This window comes from Mustela erminea, chromosome 2 (genome assembly GCF_009829155.1).
Source record: "Mustela erminea isolate mMusErm1 chromosome 2, mMusErm1.Pri, whole genome shotgun sequence".
NCBI classification, from domain to species: Eukaryota; Metazoa; Chordata; class Mammalia; order Carnivora; family Mustelidae; genus Mustela; species Mustela erminea.
This window is the reverse complement of record NC_045615.1, coordinates 6,291,351-6,300,992: the sequence shown is the minus strand read 5'-3', so window position 1 is coordinate 6,300,992 and position 9,642 is coordinate 6,291,351. Positions and strand designations below refer to the sequence as shown.

Below are 9,642 nucleotides of genomic sequence, written 5' to 3'. Positions count from 1 at the left end.
AGGCTATCATATTCTCCCTCTACAGTTATGTTGACTTCAACAGATTTGGCCTCTCTAATAATGACATCTGTGATGTTCAGTCTCTCCAAGGAGAGTCACAAAAGCACCAACCTACGTCACATCCTTACATTACAGAACCAGCCACCTGTGGCCCCAGTTTGAATGCTGATACTGTCACCGCCTCTGGAGGAAAAGTCTTTTTCTTTAAAAGTGGGTGCTTTTGGTGGAAGCTTCCTGAGCTATCAAGCCATTTATGAAATTGGAGCCAGGGGTCAAATTTTTCTTTTTAAAGATGATAAGTACCGTTTAATTAGTGATTTAAAACCACAGCCAAACTATCCCAAGAGCACACATTGTCTGGGCTTCCCTGAAGCCCAGGAAAAGATTGCTGCTGCTGTTTTTAATCCACCAATCTACTTTTCTCTTTGTGCATAAACATATGGAAGGTGAGATGACAGGAGAAAATTTGTGGACCTTTGTTATTCCATCTTGATTACTGAGAAATTTCCAGGAATTGGACCTACTCCAAAGGATGCAACTGTTTCTTCCAAGGATGTAATCAACTTGAATAAGACAAGCCATCCAACCACATTACCGGAAGTTGGGAAGAAATACTGGGTTTGGCTATTGGGAATGGTGTAAGTAATGGCATGCATCAATTGACTTCATGTTATCCCATATTTACTGCATGTGGGCTTTGTGCCTAATGTGCCTTTATGCAGTGGTATCTTCAAATAATAAGGTAATATCTATATAGAGACTAATAATTATGAAGAATACAACCTGAAATTTTTATAACGTTTTTCAATTTTGAAAAGCCCTCCAGGATATAGTCTCTTCATTTTCCATTTTTCCTGTTAAGTTTGAAAATAGAGCCCATCAAAGGCCAAGAGGAAACCTTTTGGAGAATACTCAGTAAGTTGGTTCTTAAAAGCCTTTGGACAGAGAAATTATAATTATCCCTGTCTGACTTGTCAAAAATTAGGAAATGGTGTTTCAGTGACCATTACAGTTTTCAACAAGGGCATCACTTTAATTAAGATTTATTACAGAGAGGTGACTGGCTGGCTCAGTCATGTAGCATGTGACTCCTGATCTCAGGGTTGTGAGTTTGGGCCCCATGTTGAGTGTAGAGATTAGTTAAATAATAATAATAATAATAATAATAATAATAATAGTAAATGCAGAATACAACTTGGAACTGAAGAAAAGTTGCAATTGTGTAAACAAACTATTTAAATGGTGACAATATAATTTTATTCTATTTCAGGATTGATTCTCTTAATGTTACCTATAAAGTATACATGAATTAAAACTTTGAAAGAAAAAAAGCCCCACTGAATCAGTGTTCTGTTTGGATCCCCTCATTCTGTCAACATCCCCTTGGCTTTGACCTCTTTGGATTCCCAGTTCACCCCTGGGCCTCTTGTAGCCTCAGCCCCACCAATGGCCAACTTTGGCCTTTGCTGGTGGACAGCTCCCAGTGCCTCACCTGAGAGGCAGTGGCAGGAAACAACTGGATTTTGGCCTTGTAGCTTAAGACTCAGGCAGCTGTGGTGACCACAGTAAGGCATTTCATAAAATGGCCATGATCTGATGAAAGATGCAGAATAGAAAATGTGAAAGGCCTTTGGGGGGCTACGTGCTGGTCAGTTCACCTGGAACAGATGGTTTGCAGCAGGGAACACTGAAGTAAGGCAGGAGGAGCTCAGAGTTCTACCAAAGGAAGCTTCTAGATGCCAAGCTGAGGACTGAACTCAAGGCCCTTAAGACCCAAAGGTACAACAGAACTGACTCTCAACCTCTAGGTATCGTAAAGAAATAAAACTTTAGGGGAAGAAAGGGGTTAACTATTGACATCCAGGTCCCCTTCGTACTTGCTGAATCTCTTTGCCCAGTTTTACAGTCAGACCCTTTGGGAAGGAAAGGAGCACAAGTCAGGTATGGTTAGTTGCTTCTCCTAATATGGGAGGCAAACCCACCTGTCCCCAAGTTTATATAACCAGAGACTCTTAGAGGGAGAAATGGCCTTAAAGTCCTTACACCACATCCTCACCCATTGCTTAAAAACCTGCTGGATCAAATAGCTGGGCATGGGGCCCAGGCTTGAATCAGTGCCGGCCGGCTCCTGACTTCCCAGAGCAAACTTTACCTGCATCCATCTCAGCTCGTTCAGCCTCCCCTGGGCCACACAGAGCACTGTGGATCCCTTGCCCACGCAAGGTACCTCCACAGTTCTTCCCTTTTCTCTCACTTCTCTAGCGTGAGTATCCCCACGTTCCCGCAGCATTTCTCATGCATTTGGATCTCCTCTCATTCTCATTTCTGTCCTTGTAATGTCTTTATTTATAAAGAGGGATGTTTTATAGGTAAGGAGTAAAGAATGCATTTATATAGCTTTTTTTTTTTTAAGTTTTGTGAGCTATAATATACATACCATAAAACTCATCCCTGATCATTTCAAACACACCCATCCTTCCAAGGTTTCCTTGTGTTAATATGCACGGTTTGCACAATTAATCCCCGTTCCCACCCCCAGCTCTAGGCAACCTCTGATCTGATTTCCATCTCTGTAATTTTGGGGTTTTCTAAGGGCTGCTTTTTATACAAAAAAATTTTTTTTTCTATCAGCCATCTGAGAGCCCGTGAAACAGTTATGTATTACAGAGCATTCCTTTAAGAGAGCCTTTTTAAAAAATTAAGAAAAAAATTTGCCTAGAGATGCACATAGAGTTAATAACAATTCATGAATGATTGTTCCAGGGTGGGTTATTATATAATTTATCTTCCTAATCACTAGAGTCATCCAAATAGTACAACCAGAGGCTCTCCCAAAATATCCCCTGGAGCTTTCTTCCAAATATAGAGTACTGAATGGACTATCGATCCATCCAGCACGGCACTTTATAAGATTCTGATGTCTTGCCTGGGGTCATGGGATGAGGCCAAGCCCTGGCTCTGCTTTCCTCCTTCCTCTCACAGACCCTCCGAGTTCCAGCCCGCCCTTGTTTGTACCTCCGAGCCTGCAAGGAATGCCTTGCCTCCCCCCAACCCCGCGACTCGAATCCAACCCACTCTTTGAGATCCAGCCCAGGTCTCTGATGCCTTCACTGACCATGCACTCCACGACCTTCCCGTGCTCAAATACCACATATTTCAGCTCCTTGTGACACTGTCTGTGGCCATCAATGGCTTGGGAGTCTGACCCCGGCATTAAACCTCCCTCACAGTTCTCACAGTGTTAGACAAATGGGCTGTCCTGACCCTTGCCCCCTACCCCTCACCCCTGATTTCTCCCTCTTTCGAGCGCCCCTCTGTCTTTGAACTTCTGCCTTATTCCATCGTCTTTTGAGTGCTTCATTATGTTGCCATGTGGGCAGTCCGTCACTCATCTTCAAGTCCCCCTTCGGGGCCCAACACAGTGCCTTGTACATAATAATAATAATAACAACCATCCACCCTGGCAGATGGCTTTGCAGTTTTGGAAGTACTTTTATCGCTCTTCTGTGAGTTGGCCCCATGCAATCCCGTGATAAAGGTAGGATTATTATACTCCTTTAACATACAAGAAGTCTGTACCCAGGGTCCTGGCTTCTAAGATGCAAAGTGCCACACTCTGGTACATCACTCTACAGCTCAATAAATCTTTGTCGAATTGATTTAATGTTACTAATGTTACTTGGTTGGCCGCGTCGATATGAATGAGGGTACAAGAAGTAAGGAGCAGAGTTGGGTTGTTCTTTGTTGTAGCTTTTGTTGCTGTTCACATATACATTATATACTAAGCCCATGTATTCATTCAACAGACAAGTACAGAGGGCCAACTACGGTCCAGTGCCAGTCATTGGCAATGCCAATGAACTCGCTCTCCTGTTGCTTGTTGTGTTAGGAGGGAGACACACAAGTAAACCATAAATGGAAATATAAAAACATATCGGGTTAGGACTGTGGGAGCCTAGATGGGGCCTTGAAGTCAGCTTGGGGATGTCAGTGAGGGTTTCTCAGCAGGGGTTTCTCCTGAACTGAGTCTTGAAAGGCAGGTAGGAGTTAGGGTTTTCTCGAGAGAGAGCAAGGAATGTCCTGGCTTGATAACCAACAGGCATGCATACTGTGGGAAGGTGGGGTGAGCGGTGGGGGTCCGATTTGCTCCAGGTCAAGCACAAGTTTTAGCACAGTAGGAGGTAAGGTAGTCTCATGGTTAAAAGCTTCAACGTTGGGGGCACCGAGGTGACTCAGTGGGTTAAAGCCTCTGCCTTCAGCTTGGGTCATGGTCTTAGGGTCCTGGGATTGAGCCCTGTGTTGGGCTCTCTTCTCAGTGGAGAGCCTGCTTCCTCCTCTCTCTCTGCCTGCCTCTCTGCCTGCTTGTGATCTCTCTCTGTCAAATAAATAAATAAGATCTTAAAAAAAAAAAAAAAAGCTTCAATGTCGGGTGAACTTCAATTATTTTCATTTTTATTATTTTATTTTTTAAAATTAAAAAAAATGTTTTTAAAGATTTTATTTCCAAGTGATCTCTACACCCACTCTGGGGCTGGAGCTCACAGCCCTGAGATCAAGAGTTGCTCTTCTGATGGAATTGGCCAGGTGCTCCAGATGCGCCTCCATTTTAATCTCACCTCTGTCATTGATGAGCCGCGTGACTGTGATCAAGCCATCTAAGTTCATACTTAGAACCTTAGTTTCCTTATCTATGAACTAGATAAAGGTCCTCTCTCACCAACCGTTGTGAGGAATGTGAGGGAGACCAAAGGTGAGGTGCTTGGGTAGCACAGTGATCCGCACACTGGGAGCCCCCAATAAATGAGAGAAGACAACATTTCTTAAAAGATAGGGATTGTCCTTTGGGTCATCATTAAGAGATGGAATTAGCAAGAGAGACTGGCTGTGCCAGCCACTACCTTGCCCTGTGCTTCCTCAGAGAAATATTGCCTCCCCACCTCACAGGGCCGAATAGGCCCACCTCTGCCTGGAAGAGCCCACGGTAGCAGGGAGAATGGGGGGAGGCAAGAGAGAGAACCAAAGCTCAAGACACACAGGCTGACCCACTGAACCAAGATCCAAAACATAACACTGAGGGTAAGGACCCAGGAAGTCGGTGACCTTAGGGGAAAAAAGAAATCTGTAAGATTCAAAAGCAAAATGTTCCTCTTCCACTCACTGAGTTTAAGGAAAGCTTTCGCTATGTCTCTCCGTTAACAAGAACGTTGGCACCACGGTTCTGGAGTTTGGGGCCTCACTGTGTGCTCTCCTTGTGTGCTTCCTCCAGGGTGGTTTATTTTTCCCAGTTTGCAACACGCTGTCCCATATAGTGTCTCATTTAAAACTCATAGGAAGCCGTGACGTTAGGCTGTCATGACAACGAGGCTGCTTCATTTTGCAGGTGAAGAAACAGAAAGCCAACTGCTCCGAGTCGAAGTGGACAGAGATCATCCCAATGTAGAGATTCTTATAAAAATATCCCCCAGCTACATACACCAAACAGAGCACACAGGCCAGGTTCCTACAAAGAGAAAATTCTTTGAATCAGAACAAGGATGGCAAGGAAGGCCAGAAGCAAACAAGCACGTTCCTAGCTATCATTGCTGAGTTTATGGTTCTTTTTTTTTTTTGGACTTTCTTGAGTTTATGGCCCTTGAAACACATCTGCTACCAAAGGCTGCAGAGAGTAAACACATTATGTCGAGGAAGTACCAGATCACTGAGGCCGGCGCTCGACCACAAGTATGTGAGCTTGAAAAGCCTGTCTCGATCAGAAAGACTGGAAAGTAGATCTACTTTGGCTGGTCTTCAATGTGCTTTCTTGGCTTTAGTTTAAAATGTTTTCTTCCAGGTTACTTGAGATGCAGTTGACAAGCAACGTTGTGTAAGTTGAAGGTGGAGGAGGGGTTGGCTTGATACACCTTGCAAAATGTTTACCTCAGTAAGGTCAGTGAGCACGCTGTCCCCCTGACGTAGTGACCACTTTGTTGTTAGGGTAGGAACAATTAAGAGCTACACTTACAGCAACTTTCAAGTGTACAATACAAAATATTTCTAAAAGGATAATTTGTGGCTTCAGCAGTTTAGGAGATGCCCTGTGATATGGTCCTAGGGACACACTATGGAAAAATCTATTTCAGCAGCAGTTAGAATGGGGGCTTCATAGGTATCCCCAGTGTTTCTATTTCTGTGGCCCACACTGTGCGATAATCAGTGCCTTCTAAAACACTCAACATGTTTGTCTCCTATAATCCTCACCCTAAATGTAGGAGGTGAGAATTTTTATCTCCATTTCCAGATAAGGAAACTGAGGCCCAGAGAGGCTGTGTCTTCTCCCATGTCGCAGAACAGATGTGTGGTCAGGAGGGGATTCCAAACCAGGTCTGTTTTTAAAAGCTAGGGCCCATTCTCTTTCTCCTTCATTCATTCTCTCTCAAGGAATTTAGCTCTTGAATAGAAACTTTGTGTCACTCTTTTATTGTTCTTTGATTTTCCCATCTTGGAGAATGATGATTAATTTTCTAAAAATAGGACTAAGTCTCATTGAGGAGGCAATACTTGGCCATCACAGGTACTTTTGACGTGGTAATTTAGGAGATGGCGATTGTTGGTATGCTTTTTCTGCTTGCCTCCATCATCGGAAGCAATCCCGAATGAAACAGAAGTACATTAAGAATGAGTAGAAGCCAATCATTTCCACTCTCCTCCCCCAAAGTAACCACTTTTAATAGATTTGTGGGTATTCTCTTAGATGCCCTCCTTAGCACTTAAAACCATGAGTTGAGGACAGATACAAACGTACTATGGTATTCCCATTTACAGATGAGGACAGAGGTTCAAAGAGGTTGAGCAACTGCCCAGGATGGAACTGTAGGCAAGTGACAGAGCCGGGATCACAAGCCAGGTCTTCAGACGCCTGGCCCACGGCTCAACCCATCACCTCTCCCACCAACCTGAGGTCTCAACCCAAGAGCCACATGGAACGCTGCTCCGGGGCCAAGAGCTGGCTTAACTCTCCGCAGAGTACATGCTATCAGATAAACTGCTTAGGATTCCTTGTGGACTTTGGTTTGTCTGTTTGAGAAAAGAAGGTAAACATGCCTTCACCCTGCTTTAGCCGCAGGGGTGCAGAGAGAAGGGAGTAAATACTGTCTGTGGCACACGCCCTGAGCTCCTAGGAAGAAGGCTCTACTTGGATGCAGAGCTGTTGAGGCGGGGACACACCGTGCTTTCATGCAGACATGCCTATGCAGCCTCCTTTGGAAAAGTGCAGCCCTTGTTCTAGGGTTTCTTTCCAGCTGACTCATCCTGTGACCTTGAGAAAGTTCCCTGTCTCTCTGCACCTTTGTTTCACACTCCGCTGTAAACCAGGGCTAATAATACTTCCTACCTCGTTCATAAGATAGGAAATGAACACACAAGTCCATATAGCACATTCCTACCTAGCTGGGATCCAAGTGCAGGCACAAAGCAAGTAAGGTGACCATGTGATCAGCTAGCTCATTTTAGGCCAAGGGACCTGTGGAAAAAGAGAACACATTGTAGCAGATGTGCGTTTCTCTACGGAAACTGTTTCTTAAATCTCCACCTCTGTGAAATTTTTACCTCATGCCTTTGTTAAAATGCTTTGCTTCTCCTGAAATGTCCTCCCCCACCTCTTCTTGTGAAAGTGTACCTGTCATTCAGTGCCCCAGCGAAATGCCACATTTCCATGATGCTTGCTTCTATTCTTTCAACTAAACACCGTAGCTCTTTCCTCCGGATCCTCTGAAAAGTGTTTGCTTTCTCGTAATCTCAGATTTTGCCAGGAATTTTCTAATAACAAATCTCATTCTCCTAACAGATTATAAGTATATTAAAGGTAATAATAATACAGATTATAAGTATATTAAAGGTAAGAATAATACTGTATTTCTCTAACTTTTTAAACTACTAACACAGCTTCTTGCCCATAGTAGTTGCCTAATAATCAATAAGTAATAATTAATTGCTGAACGAATACATGAAATGATTGAATCTTTGTAGGGGAAAGTTGGAAGTAGTGCTGAAGGTCTGGTGAAGATGGATAGAGTACCAAAGAATTTTTGCTCAACAGCATTGACCTGTTAAATTCATGCCTGTCGATGGACCCATCAATCCACTGATCCTTTGAACACTTGCTACCTGAGCATCTCTTAGGCCAGGACGCTGTGAGAGATTCTTCAGGGAAGAACTCTGTGGGTCCTGAATGCTTGTGGCCCTTGCCAGTCTCATGTTGGCTCTAGTTTCTGAGCTGTGTTTGTGTCTAGGCACCTTGATTCTAATCCTGGTTTTGATCCTTGCAGCTATGTAACATTGAGCAAGTCATCTCATAAATCTCAGTTTCGGCTTCTGTATAAAGTTAAATTGATAAAGAGGAGATAATACCATAGCGCTTGTTTTGTCTGGCTCCCAAAGGTGTTGGAGGCAAGTTGCAATCCCAGGCTGAAAATATTTCGCCTTCCTTAAGAGTACTATGAAAGACATACACACACATTTTTAATACACACACACACACACACACACACACATATGTAATATATATATATTACATACATGTATTTTATATTATATGAAATACATATATATGTATGTGATACATATATAGATGTATATGTAGATAATATATGTATGTAATATGAAACTACATATAGGTTTTTAAGGGATGCAATACATCGTATATATCAAAAAGCTTAATTAAATTTTTTAAAGATTATTTATTTATTTATTTGACAGAGAGAGAGAGAGAGAGAGAGGATAAGCAGAGATGGTGGGAGAAGGAGAAGCAGGCTCCCTGCCCAATGTGGGGCTCAATCCCAGGACCCTGGGATCATGAACTGAGCTGAAGGCAGTCGGTTAACCAACTGAGCCACCCAGGCGCCCCTTATTTTATTTTTTTAAAAATGTATTTATTTATTTATTTGAGAGAGAGCAAGCACACACATATGAGGAGGTAGGAGCAGAGGAAGAGGGAGAGAGAGAATCTCAATCAGGCTCCCCAATGAGTGCAAAGCCTAACGTTGTGGGACTCAATTCCAGGACCCTGAGATCATGACCTGAGCTGAAATCAAGGGTTGGAAGCTCAAATGACTGAGCCACCCAGGCACCCCAAACCAACAAATTTTAAATGGTGCCCTGAGTTACCTTAGAAAAACTCAGTAGGTTCAATTTGTGATACACACTTTTGGAACAACACATAACAATTGTTTTTTCATAGATTTTTTTTAAAATTTTATTTATTTGACAGGCAGAGATCATAAGTAGGCAGAGAGGCAGGCAGAGAGAGAGAGAAGAGGAAGCAGGCTCCCTGCTGAGCAGAGAGTCTGACACGGGGCCTTATCCCAGGACCTTGGGATCATGACCTGAGCCAAAGGCAGAGGCTTTATCCCACAGAGCCACCCAGGCACCCCTTTTTCATAGATCTGTATAGCAAAAACTAAAAAGCATTGAAAAAGCAAAATTCTAAATTTCACTAGTAAACACCCATGATAATAGTTCTAGGACATGACCTTTTCTGGTCGTTGTCATTATACACACACCATGTTGCATAGTCTTAATCAACATGTATATTCTAGTTGGTGTTCCAGTTTTATTTTTAGGGTTATTTCAAACAGACCTTTCCATATTTACAATTTTAATTGCAGT

General features: G+C 43.0%; 1 long non-coding RNA gene across 2 annotated transcripts; it reads left to right on the top strand.

Moving 5' to 3' along the window:
• Positions 1-179: 179 nt before the first annotated feature.
• Positions 180-7,021, top strand: LOC116582894. Of its 2 annotated transcripts, none has more exons than XR_004282550.1 (4): positions 180-638; positions 5,381-5,721; positions 5,831-5,925; positions 6,802-7,021. It is a non-coding gene; the product is annotated as an uncharacterized LOC116582894 (long non-coding RNA). The 2 variants fall into 2 exon arrangements; XR_004282551.1 differs by lacking the exon at positions 180-638 and adding an exon at positions 778-915.
• The last annotated feature ends 2,621 nt before the right edge of the window (positions 7,022-9,642 follow it).